The 13,025-nt window shown below is 45.6% G+C and overlaps 2 long non-coding RNA genes across 2 annotated transcripts; one reads left to right on the top strand and one right to left on the bottom strand.

Annotated features, from left to right (window-relative positions):
• Positions 1-4,877: 4,877 nt before the first annotated feature.
• Positions 4,878-5,702, bottom strand: LOC147360515 (uncharacterized). Its single transcript, XR_015138658.1, has 2 exons — positions 5,538-5,702; positions 4,878-5,231 (listed from the first exon to the last, which is right to left on the bottom strand). It is a non-coding gene; the product is annotated as an uncharacterized LOC147360515 (long non-coding RNA).
• A 104-nt stretch (positions 5,703-5,806) lies between these two features.
• Positions 5,807-7,585, top strand: LOC147360514 (uncharacterized). The gene is made up of 2 exons (XR_015138659.1): positions 5,807-6,123; positions 7,306-7,585. It is a non-coding gene; the product is annotated as an uncharacterized LOC147360514 (long non-coding RNA).
• Positions 7,586-13,025: the final 5,440 nt, after the last annotated feature.

The raw sequence follows: 13,025 nt of genomic DNA, 5'->3' as shown, positions 1-13,025 counted from the left end.
CTATTATAAAACATTTGTGTACAGGTTTTGTGCAAATCTATATTCTCATGTCTCCTGAGGTGAGATCGCTGGGTCATAAGACAGATGTTTGTTTGCCCTGGTAAGAAACTACCAAACCAGTTCTCAAAGTGGATGCTCCTGTATTCCCACCAGTAAGCAGTCAAGTCACCCCACTTCCTGGCCATCACTTGGTATTATCGGGGTTTGTTTGGTTTTGTTTTAAGCTGTCCTAGTAGGTATAGTGATATCCTACTGTGGTTTTGGTTTGTACTTTATTAATAACTCACGAGTCTGAAAACCTTTCCATAGACTTATTTGCCATCTACACATCTTCTCTAATGAAATATCTGGTCAAATCTTTTAACCATCTTTTCAATCAGTTTGAGAGTTTATAGATTCTGAACACAGATCTTTATCAGACATATGCTTTGCAAGTATTTTCTCTCTGTCTTCTCTTTTCATTCTCTTAACAGTGTTTTGCAAAGAGCAGGTTTTTCTTTTAATTTGATGGTGTCTAATTTATCCTTTTCTTGGGACGAATCATTCTTTTAGTGTCTTGGCTAAGACATCTTTGCATAATGCAGGGTTACACAGATTTTTTTTTCCCTAGGTTTAGTTCAGAAGTGTTGTAATTTTATGCTTTGCATGGGAGTCATGGATCTATTTTGAGTCAAATTTTGTTTATGATACAAGGTGTGGATCAAGGTTTCTTTTTTCACACGTGGATGACCAACCAATTGTTCCAGCACCGTTTGTTGAGAAAACTATCCTTTGTCCATTGAATTCCCTTTGCAGCTGTGTTGAAAGTAAATTGGCCACACATGTGGGATCTATTTCTGGATTCCACTCTGTTGCACTGATCCAGGCTTTCATCAGTACCACACTGTCTTGATTACTGTAGCTTTATAGTAAGCATCGAAATTAGAGAATGGGAGTCTTTCAAAGCTGTTCCTCTTTCCCCAAATTGTTTTGGTTATTCTAGATCTGCTGCCTCTCCATGTAAATTTACAAACCAACTTGTTGATTTGTACCTAAGATGTACAAATTCCTACATTTTGTTGGACAAAACTACATTTTGGAAGGGAAGAATTTACAGACTTGTTTGGGAAGAACCTATCGTTTTAACAATATTGAGTCTTCTGAATCCCATGAACAGAGGAGCCTGGCAGGCTACAGTCCCCGGGGTTGCAAAGAGTCAGACACAACTGAGCAACTAGGCGAGCACACACTGATTCATGAACACAGTATATCTCTCCACTTGTTTAGGTTTTTAATTTCGTTTATCATTGTTTTATAGACTGTGTACAGATCTTGCACAGATGTTGGAATTTATACTCAGTTTTTGGTGAGATTTTTCTTTTTTTTTTTTTGGTACTATTGTAAATTGTGCTGTTTTTAGAATTTCAACTTCCTACTGTTCATTGCTAGTACAGAGAAATACTGTTGAGTTTTATATTGACCTTGTATCCTGCAACCTTACTAAACTCACTTATTATTCATTCTGGCAATTTGTTTGTAGATTCCTTGGTGTTTTCTAAATAGACAGTCATGCCATCTGCAAATAGAATGATTTCTTCCCCCCTGTCCAATCTAGGTTTTTATTTTCTTGCCTCATTGCACTTGTGAGGGCCTCCAGTATGATGTTGAATAGGAGTGGTGAGAGTGGACATCTTTGTCCAGTTCCCGGTTTAGGGGGTGAGGATCAAGCCTTTTGCCATTAAGATGTTAGCTGTAGGTGTTCTGTAGATGCCATTTAATGCACCGAGGACATTTCTTCCTAATATCAGTTTGCTGAGAATTAATCATGAATGAATACTGAATCCTGTCAAATGCTTTTTCTATATCAATTAAGATGACTACATGCTTTGTCTATATCTGTCAATGTTTTAGATTACATTGGCAGATTTTCCAATGTTGAACAGCCTTGCATTCCAGGATAAACTTCACTTGGTCATGATGTATTATACATTTTATATTTTGCTGGATTTGACTTGATGATATTTTTCTGAGGATTCTTTTATTTATATACACTAGCAATACTGGTCTATAGTTTCCTTTTCTTCTAATATGTTTGGTATTAGCATATGCACCCCACTCCAGTACTTTTGCCTGGAAAATCCCATGGATGGAGAAGCCTGGTAGGCTGCAGTCCATGGGGTTGCTAGAGTCAGACACGACTGAGCGACTTCACTTTCACTTTTCACTTTCATGCATTGGAGAAGGAAACGGCAACCCACTCCAGTGCTCTTGCCTGGAGAATCCCAGGGACGGGGAAGCCTGGTGGGCTGCCGTCTATGGGGTTGCACAGAGTCGGACATGACTGAAGCAACTTAGCAGCAGCAGCAGCCTCAAGAAATGAGTTGGGAAGTGTTCCCTCTTCTTCAATTTTCTGGAAGAATTTGTGTAGAATTAGGATTATTTCTTCCTTGAATGGTAATATTTACCAGTGAAGACATCTGGTCTGGAGCTTGCTTTGTTAGAAAGTTTTGACTATGCATTCCATGTCTTTAATAGCTATGGTTAACTATTCCTTCTTGAGTGAGTTTTGGTTTTCTAGGTCTTTCAGGCATTAGTCCATTTCACCTAAGCTGTCAAATTTTAGGACATGACATTGTTTGTTACCTTCCCTTACTATCTTTTTCATGCCTGTAGAGTCTTGAGTGATGTTTTCTCTTTCATTTCTAATACTGCTAATGTTTATCTTCTCTCTTTTTGTTATTATCTGTCTGGCTAGAGGTTTATCAATTTTGTTGGCCTTTTCAAATAGTCAGATTTCTGTTTCATTAATTTTTCTCTTTCATTTTTTCTGATATTAATTACATTGCTTTCTGAGCTTATCTTTATAATTTCATTCCTTCAGCCTAAAGTTGCCATTCTTTTTCTAGCTTCTTAAGGTAGAAGTTTGGATAATTCATTTGACATGTTTCTTATTTTCTACCATAAGCGCTTGGCGTTATGAAACTCCCTCTCAGCTCTGCTTTAGTTGCAGTTTACAAATCTTGATATATTCTTATTTTTAGTCAGTTCAGAATATTTTCTACTTTCCCTTGAGATTTCCACTTTGACCTAGAAGTGCATTTAATTTTTAAATATCTGGGAATTTTCCAGATACCTTTCTGCTTGTGAACTCTAGATTTATTACCGTATGGTCAGAGAATGAACACTGTATGCTCCCATTCGTCTTAAATTGGTTAGGGTTTGTTTGGTTGCCCAGAATACGGTCTGTCTTGGCGACAGTTCCATGGCACTTGAGAAAACTGTGTATCCTGTTACTGAGTGGCCTGTTCTAATGCGTCACTTAAGTCACATCACTGACGCTGCCATCCAGGTCTTTTCTATCCTCACTGATTGCTTGTTTGTTTTGTCAATAACTTAGAGAAGAGTTTGAGGTCAACCAGACCTGTGGATTTGTCTATCCTTTCAGTTTTTGCTTTGTGCATTTTGAAAAGGCATATTGTTGTTCAGTTGCTCAGTCGTGTCTGACTCTTGGCGACCCCCATGGACTACAGTACGCCAGGCTTCCCTGAACTTCACCATGTCCTGAAGTTTGCTCAAACTCATGTCCATTAAGTCGATGATGCCATCCAACCATCTCATCCTCTGTCACCCCCTTCTCCTCCTGTCCTCAATCTTTAGAGACCTCATGTTATTAAATGCTGCACCCATTACTTGCTAAAATCATTTTGCAAAGCTGCAAGGTGTTAAGAAATGGGTGCTCTGAACAAAGGCTTTGAACTTTAGGGCCGCTGGGAAGGCAGAGTCTTCTTCATTGCCTGAGGCAGAGCATTTGAGCTCAGCTACCAGCTGGGCCTCTCAGTCCTCCAGGGGTCAGAGATGACTGGATAAGAAGGGCTGATGCCAGGGTGGGGCACAGAGTCTGTGCTCAGGATCCTACCCCAGCACCAGGTGACTTTGGACCCCGACTGCCTCTAGTCAGTCGATCCTCATAAATGGGCTGTCCGCGCTAGATGCTGGTGAAACCAAAGTGTGAATCTTGCTCCAAGGATGACTACAACCCCTCCTTCCTGGTACTCGGGGTCCCCGAAGAGCAGATGGGGCCCCACATGTGTTATCAGGCCTCCTTTCAGCACTATGCTGGCAAAAGTTCAACCACAATTTGGGGTGGGGTAGCCCTATTTGCAGCACTTGCCAATTTCCATGGTGTGAATACTCCCAACCATGATGGGTTTCAAGCTACCAGCCTGACTCCCTATGTGTGGAGCAGGGAGACACAGAGACCTGCACTGTCCAAAGCACTGACACTGCACAGAGACAACAGAGATAAATAGCCCCAAGGGCGTGGATTGGTAAAATGTACTGAGGGGCTTTCCTCCTGGCCCAGCTGCTAAGACTTCACTTTCCACTGCAGGGCTACAGAGGATGTGGGTTCAGTCCCCACTCGGGGAGACAAGATCCCACATGCCACAGGGCCAAAAAAGCAAAACATAAAACAGAATCAATATTGTAACAAATTCAATAAAGACTTTAAAAATGGTCCAGGGCTTTCCCTGGTGGCTCAGTGGTAAAGAAACCGCCTGCCAATGCAGGACACACAAGTTCCATCCCTGGGCTGGGAAGATCCCACATGCCACACAAAGCAACTAAGCCCACGCACCACAACTATTGAGCCTGTGCTCTAGAGTCTGGGAACCAAGACGGCTGAAGCCCATGCACCCTACAGCCCATGATCCACAGCAAGAGAAGCCACTACAATGAGAAGCCTGTGTACCGCAACTAGAGAGTACCCTCTGCTCGCCACAGCTAGAGAAAAGCCCATGCAGCAATGAGGGCCAAGCACAGCCAATAAATAAATACATTTTTTATAATGGTCCACATCAAAAAACAAAATTCTTAAAAAAATAGTAAAATAGATTACCTTTATTTTTAATATAACCCATTTAATGATAAGTTCATACAATTCAATTTTAATGTTGCCCATGTTTCACAAACGATATGCAAAATTCCTGCCAATTCAGCCATCATTTTGTGTAGATTCACTGGAGTGCTGACCCAACTGCCACTCAGACAAGCCTCAGACAAGCTCAGCCGACAGAAATGAATTGGTTCATGTGAGAGGTTCCGTAGCAGCTCTTAAGCAGAGTGTCTTGGGTTCTCCAAGCTTAACACATCTGAGAGGCACATCTAAGAGGCATCAGGAGATGGAGAGTGGAGGTCCAGTTGTCCGAAAGAGTGAGGGTCCATCACACAAAACCATAGAAGCCCTTTGCTAACTGTAAAATCCCATATAAACATTCAGGTTGAGATTTTTCAATCTTGGGATATATTTAAACTTTTTGGTGTTCAAGGTTCTCAAATTTCGGAAGTAATCCATACTTGTTTTAAACAATAAATACAAAGCTTTGCATAAGGACAGAGTTACTCGCCTCCCAGGCTCTAACCTCAGCCCCTAACCCACCCTCCCCCTGGGTCCCCCATTCCCTTAGTTAGCAGCCTGCCCCGTGCCCCGCCCAGGCTGAGCAGTCCCAGACACACATACACAGGGGGGTTTTGTTTTGCAGAAGTAGACCCAGACACACCTGTGGCTCTGCAGCTTGCTGTTTCTCACCGTGAGATAAATCTCGGGCATCTCAGCAGTCGGTAGACAGCCTGGCATAGAGTTTGCTGTAGCTGGACTGGCAGGGGCTGGGGATGGGGGCCTTTTCATCCATTCCTCCTACCGAGGGCATGGAAGTGCAAAGACCTCTTGTGATTTCTAAATTTGGTCAGAGTGCAGGAGGCAGTGCAGGGTGCCTGTGTGCTAAAAATACCAGCCGGGGTCTGGGGTGGAGGCCACTCATTCAGAGCAGACAAGACGGGGAAGCCCAGGGTGGCAGAGCATCGGGGTCCTTGGCAAAGCATCTTCAGGTTTTTCCAAAGAGCCTCAGCCTCTCACTGACACCCACGCCCACGGCCACATGTCCGCGGGACCAAGGTGCATTTGCATGCTAAGTCTTTTCAGTCGCGTCCAACTCCGTGCGACCCTATGAACTATAGCCCACCAGGCTCCTCTGCCCATGGGATTCTCCAGGCAAGAATACTGGAGTAGGTTGCTGTGCCCTCCTCCAGGGGATCTTCCCAGCCCAGGGATCGAACCCAGGTCTCTTATGTCTCCTGCATTAACAGGTAGGTTCTTTACCACTAGCGCCACCTGGGAGACCCAAATGACCAGGGTACAGATTCTAAAATCTGCTTCCAACTGAGTCACCATCACCCTGTGGGTCATGTTAACCTGTTGTTTGATACCACCTCAGGCTTTGGACCCTATCTGGCTACCACTGCACAGAAACTTATTTTCAACTTACTTTTTAAATATATAATTTCATTTATTTATTTTATTTTGGGCTGTGCTACGTCTTCATTTTTACACGGGCTTTCTCTGGTTGCGGAGAGCAGGGGCTGCTCTTCGCTGCAGTGCTCAGGTTTCTCATTGCGGTGGCTTCTCTTGGTGTGGAGCAAGGGCTCTAGGGCGCACGGGTTTCAGTAGCTGCAGCACGTGGGCTCAGTAGTTGTGGCTCCCTGGCTCTAGAGCACAGCTTCAATAGTTGTGATGCACAGGCCTAGTTGCTTCACCGCATGTGGGATCTTCCCAAACCAGTGATCAAATCCGTGTCTCCTGCATTGGGAGGCCGATTCTTTATCACTGAGCCACCAGGGAAGCCCTCAACTCAGTTTAAAAAAATCAAATTCATTTATTTCTAAATAGAACTTCACAACACTACAGTAAATAGAAAACCAGTATCGCTTACCATAAATAATTATGATACATAGATAAGTAGATCATATACACAGTGATTACACATAATGTTGTTATTAACAGTTCTGAGCACCTGCTCTGTGCCAGTCTGTGTTCTAATCTAAAATATGAACTCGATCCTTATAACAGCCCCCATTCTACTGTCGCCCCATCGTGTAGACAAGAAAATGAGGCTCAGGGTAGCTCCACCTTAAAGTAGACAGGTCACTACCAAAACAAAGTCAGGAACTGTCTTGATCACCAAGGTGCCCATGGGTGGGGAACCTCAGCTGTGCTGGACTTTGAGTTCACTTCCGGCTTTTGATTTGCTCATTCACTCATCTCTTTAACAAGTGTTTGCTGAGCACTTACTGTGGGCCAGGACTGTGGAGTGGAGGGGGCAGTGGGGGGATTCTGTGTCTGCCCTTGACGAGCTCTGTCTGGTGGTAGGGAAGGTGCATGTGGTGGGTGCTTCAGAGCCGCAGTGCTGGGGATAAGAGAAGGCATTCACCAGCCTAGGCTTGGGCGTGGGGGTGGGGGGTGATGCTGGGCCACGTTTCTAACCTTTTCAGGAAGAACAGGAGCTGAGTGGGATAAAGGAAGCGCAGAGCAGAACGTGGCAATTCAGGTGCATTAAAAAGGTGAATTCAAGTAATTTTCACGTCCTCACTGGAGACCCCTATTATGAGCGGATTGAAAGAAGAAGTTAACCTCAGTTTCTTCATCTGGAAAATGGGAATAATGGGACCAGCATCACAGAGTAACATCCGTGACGAGGATGGATGTGTCACAGTTTATGAAGCATTCTGGCAGTTCTCGCCACAGAATAAATGCTCAAAATGTCACTAATAATAATGATGATAATTATTCTTATTTCTGGCAAGTGATTGTGTTTTCTATGCACCAAAGCAGTACTGTAAAGTTCTTTCTAAGTATTTTTTATTTTTAAAAAATGAATTTAAAAGTGGCATGCTTCACCTAAAACTATCACAAATTTGTAAATCAACCATAATTTTTAAAAAATAAGGAAAGTGGCCCTCTTGCAGGGAGTTTAAGCTAATATTCATATTACCATGTTTGTCTTCATTTGCATATGTCCGACAAGTTTACAAGCACATACGGAAAACTTAACCTGTAACTTCCACCTGTCCTTTTTGTCTTCCCTGGGCTTTATTTTGAAAGAAGTGGAAATCCAAGACTATCCTTTCAAACTAATAGCAATACATTTACTTGACAGGGGATTTAATTCCTTACCAAATGACATGAGCAACCTCATAATGAACAGTATTTCTAAGTAGCACAGCTCACAGCACGGGGCTCCCTAAATCTGACTTAGACAGTGGGTCAGCCATCTTTCATGACAAAGTTTCTCATAGAAAAGGCATGGTTTTGCAAGGACACCTATCAGAGTAGCCAGTAGGAGCTGAATTTTTCCTCATGTCTCCCACCTACAAACAGGCTCAGCCACTGTCTGTGAGGAAGGTAGTATTTGGGGGAAAATTAAAAATCTGGAAGTCATTATCAGGAGCCCATGGGCCATGGGCTACTCCTGGTCCAAGGGGTTTACGCTCATGACCTCACATCTTCACAGCCATCCCTTGGGAGAAATGCCATCATTATTTACTTTTCACAAAGCAGAAAGCAAGGCACAGTCAAGTTAAGAAGCACGACCCAAGCCAAACAGCTCATAGACAGAGCCAGGATTCAAATCTGGGCAGTGAGATGCCCAAGGCTCAAGGAGAGAATCCATTTATACTTGCCTTTTCCAGCACCTGGAGCCTGCCAAAATCCCGTGGCTCATGGCCTCTTCCACCTTCAAAGCCAGGAAAGGCTGGCTTATTTTTCTCCCTCTGACACTGACTCTCCTGCCTCCATTTAAAGGATTTTGTGATGGCATTGCCAGGGGGATGCGGGGCTTCCCTGGTGGCTCAGACTGTAAAGAATCTGCCTGACAATGCAGGAGACCCAGGTTCGATCCATAGGTCTGGAAGATCTCCTGGAGAAGCGAACAGCAACCCACTCCAGAATTCTTGCCTGGAGAATCCCATGGACAGAGGAGCCTGATGGGCTGCAGTTCATAGGGTCACACAGAGTCAGACACGACTGAAGCCACTTAGCACGCACACACACTTGCACATGCATAGTGATGACATGGGTCCACCTGGATAGTCCAGGACAATCTCCCTGTTTTAAAGTCAGCTGATTGGCAACATCACTTCCCTCTGCAACTTTAACTTCCCTGCCACGTAAGGGAGTGTCACCAATTATAAGGATTAGAATGGGGACATCTTTGGTCACATCCTGCATTTCTCCACATGGATGCACCCTTTGGAAGGGACAGCCTGGACTGTCAGGTCTCCATCAGAAGGGGTTAGGGTGAGAAAAAGGGTGGGGAGGGCTGGGAGGGAGGAAGAGAAGGAGAAAGAGACAAAGAGAAGAGACAGGAAAAGAGACAGAGCAGGAGGGAAAGCCACAGCATCTCTCCCCACCACCGAGGGGACTCTGGCTCCTCTCCTGCCCCTGACAGGGAGTCCCTAACTCGGCCCCTTGGAAGGACCCAGGGGCCCCAGTCTCCGCGTCCAAAGCAGGTGGCCGGAATCATGCTGCCCGAAGCCTGGAGAGGCTGAAGGCTCCTTTGCATATGCAAAGAGCCTCCATGTCCAAAGCAGAGGCCAGGCCAGGATCTGGCAGATGTTGGGAGGCTGGTTCAGGGATCTTCAGCCCCCACACCCCCTCCAGAGCTCGCTGTGCCTGAGCTGTTTGTCCTCACACTCAGCCTGGTCCTGAGGAGGCTCTTGACCTTGTAGCCAGGCCTGCCCCGAACAGTCACATTATGTCTCTCCCAAGAACTTCACGGAAGGAGAGAAGGAGGAAAGAAGGCAAGAGTAGGGGAAAGAAGGAATGGAAAGGGGAGGAAGGTTGTGGATGCAGGACCCCACTACAATGTCAGGACAGCAAGGCAACATCACAACAGTCTGAGCAGTGAGTGGGAGGGATGCTGGGCTAAGGGGTCCACCTGAGTGGGGTGGGGCTCCCTGTGTTCAACCCTCTGTGTTCAACCCTCCACGGCAGCATGTCCCTGGTCCATGCAACCACCTGTGAGGTAGCTCTCCATGCCCATTTCACAGATGGGAAAACTGAGGGTTACACTGGGAGAAAGAAGATAGAGAACCCACCACTCAGATACCAATGCTGAGAACCCCTTGGAAAGCAGCCACCACTCATGTGTGCATCTCAGGACAGTGACAGCAGCCGATCAACTGTGTTGACAGGACTAACTATTCGTCCTGGTGTTTTGAGGCCACTTGGCAGCAGCAGGTTGAACTCTGTTAGCACCGCAGGAAAGGGAATACGCCACATCAGAGGCAGCTGGGGTGGGGGAGGAGGAGTTACAGCAGCCCCTCTTCATAAAAATGTTCTCAAATTTGCTTTTACTATTTTTTTAACAGAAAAAGAGAGACTTTGAGAGAGTGAGTTAATTTGAAGGGAGAGTTGTTTAAACAGAAGAGAGAACTTTTCTGCTGGGATGCGATGGGATTTCCAAAAGGACCTCACACCTGAGCTGTGAACTTCTACACAGCCAGAGCCCTCGTGTGTAAAATGGGTGGGATGCAGGGTGGGAGGGAGGGAGGTCCACAAGGGATGGGGTATATGTATGCTTATGACTGGTCCACTTCGTTGTCCAGCAGAAAGTAGCACAATATTATAAACGAACTATATCTGTGTGCTCAGTCATTTCAGTTGTGTCTGACTCTTTGTGACCCCATGGATTATAGCCCACCAGGCTCCACTGTCTGAGGGATTCTCCAGACAAGAATAATGGAGTGGGTTGCCATGCCCTCCTCCAGGGGATTTTTCCTATCCAGGGATTGAACATTTGTCTGTTAAGTCTCCTGCATTGGCAGGCGAGTTCTTTACTACTAGCGCCACCTGGGAAGTCCCATAAAGGAATTATACGCCACTGAAAATAATTTAAAAAATGTTGAACGAGATGAAACAAATAAATGAGAGGTTTGCCTGAAATCACCCCTGCCCTCAAGCCCAACAGGACCAAGTCAACCCAGGGCCACAATTCAAATGCCCCTTGGGGTGGGCAGGTGAAAAATGGGCAGGTAAGGAGAGTCAGAAACTGCATTTTCACGTGAATATTCCTCTTACATCAGTTCAGTTCAGTCGCTCATTCGTGTCCGACTCTTTGCAACCCCATGAATCACAGCACGCTAGGCCTCCCTGTCCATCACCAACTCCTAGACTCCATCCAAACCCACATCCATTGAGTCGGTGATGCCATCCAACCATCTTATCCTCTGTCATCCCCTTCTCCTCCTGCCCTCAATGTTTCCCAGCATCAGGGTCTTTTCAAATGAGTCAGCTCTTCGCATCAGGTGGCCAAAGTATTGGAGTTTCAGCTTCAAAATCAGTCCTTCCAATGAACACCCAGGACTGATCTCCTTTAGAATGGACTGGTTGGATCTCCTTGCAGTCCAACAGACTCTCAAGAGTCTCCTCCAACACCACAGTTCAAAAGCATCAATTCTTCAGCGCTCAGCTTACTTTATAGTCCAACTCTCACATCCATACATGACTACTGAAAAACCATAGCCTTGACTAGATGGACCTTTGTTGACAAAATAATGTCTCTGCTTTTTAATATGCTGTCTGGGTTGGTCATAACTTTCCTTCCAAGGAGCAAGCATCTTTTAATTTCATGGCTGTAATCACCATCTGCAGTGATTTTGGAGCCCCCCAAAATAAAGTCAGCTACTGTTTCCACTGTTTCCCCATCTATTTCCCATGAAGTGATGGGACCGGATGCCATGATCTTAGTTTTCTGAATGTTGAGCTTTAAACCAACTTTTTCACTCTCCTCTTTCACTTTCATCAAGACGTTCTTTAGTTCCTCTTCACTTTCTGCCATAAGGGTGGTGTCATCTGTATATCTGAGGTTATTGATATTTTTCCCGGCAGTCTTGATTCTGGCTTGTGCTTCCTCCAGCCCAGCATATCTCATGATGTACTCTGCATAGAAGTTAAATAAGCAGGGTGACAATATACAGCCTTGACGTACTCCTTTTCCTATTTGGAACCAGTCTGTTGTTCCATGTCCAGTTCTAACTGTTGCTTCCTGACCTGCATGTAGGTTTCTCAAGAGGCAGGTCAGGTGGTCTGGTATTCCCATCTCTTTCAGGATTTTCCACAGTTTATTGTGATCCACACAGTCAAAGGCTTTGGCATAAGGGTGCTAATTTGCAATTTTCAGAAACATTCCCATTTGTTGGAAAAAACCATCTGCGGCTGGATTTCCCTTTTCATCGCCCCTCTCAGCTGCTCTGGGTTCCCTCTTGGTTCTCCTCAGAACTCTGTGTCTCTCTGAGGCTTTCTGGGGCCCAAAATAGCTAGAAGCAGGCATTTTTATGGGACTCTGATAGCACAGGTCGGAGGAGCTGGGGGGCCAGGCCGGTGCTGGGCTTGGAGTCTTTTATCAGCCTTTATCACCCAGCTCTGAGCTGTTGGACTCAGAGTGCCTGGAGGCATTGGAGAAGCCCAGGAATGTTCCCACTGGCGATGTCTGGGGAGAGTCAGGCAGCCTGGGGTAGTTATAAATAGGACATCCGTGCAGGTGGAGCCCAGCCGGCAGGCTGCGGGAAGCTGGTTCCTGCTCCTTGAACCCTTCCATCTCTTTCTCTGCCAGAGCCTCGGGCGCCCATTTCCCTAACATTTGCATGACGGTTGCCTGGGTCTCCAGTCAAAGTGCATGCAAATCCAAGCTCTGTGCCCAAAACTTATCTCTTGAGGAACACTGTTCCCAGTAGAGCCCGGACCCGAGATGCCCAGGGAGAGAGGGAGCAGGTATTCTTCCATCCCTCAAATACATACTAAGCACCTACTGTGTGCTTAGCCTGTGCACCTAGCACAGGCAACATGCTAGGAGCTGGGTACCAGAGTGAGCAGCCAGCCCACACCCATGGGGCTTCCAGTCAATGGGCAGACAGCCAGACAGATCCTTCAAATGCCTAAGGTGATAGCTGGGTGTGTGTGGTGGGGGGATGCGTACATGCTCAGTCACTCAGTCATGTCCGACTCCTTGCAACCCCATGGACTGTAACCCACCAGGCTCCTCAGTCCATGGAATTTTTCAGGCAAGAATACTGGAGCAGGATGCCATTTCCAACTCCAGGGGATCTTCCCTAACTGGGGATGGGTAATACTTTAAACAGGATTGTGCAAGAATGATCTTAGCAATTTTATTTATAAGAGCCCCAAACTAGGAATAATTCAAATGCCCATCGAT

Source organism: Bos grunniens, chromosome 13 (assembly GCF_055505025.1).
Source record: "Bos grunniens cultivar Pamir isolate PY7600 chromosome 13, Bosgru_T2T1.0, whole genome shotgun sequence".
In the NCBI taxonomy this organism is placed as follows: Eukaryota; Metazoa; Chordata; class Mammalia; order Artiodactyla; family Bovidae; genus Bos; species Bos grunniens.
The sequence above is the reverse complement of the archived record's forward strand: the minus strand, read 5'-3'. Positions and strand labels throughout refer to the sequence as shown.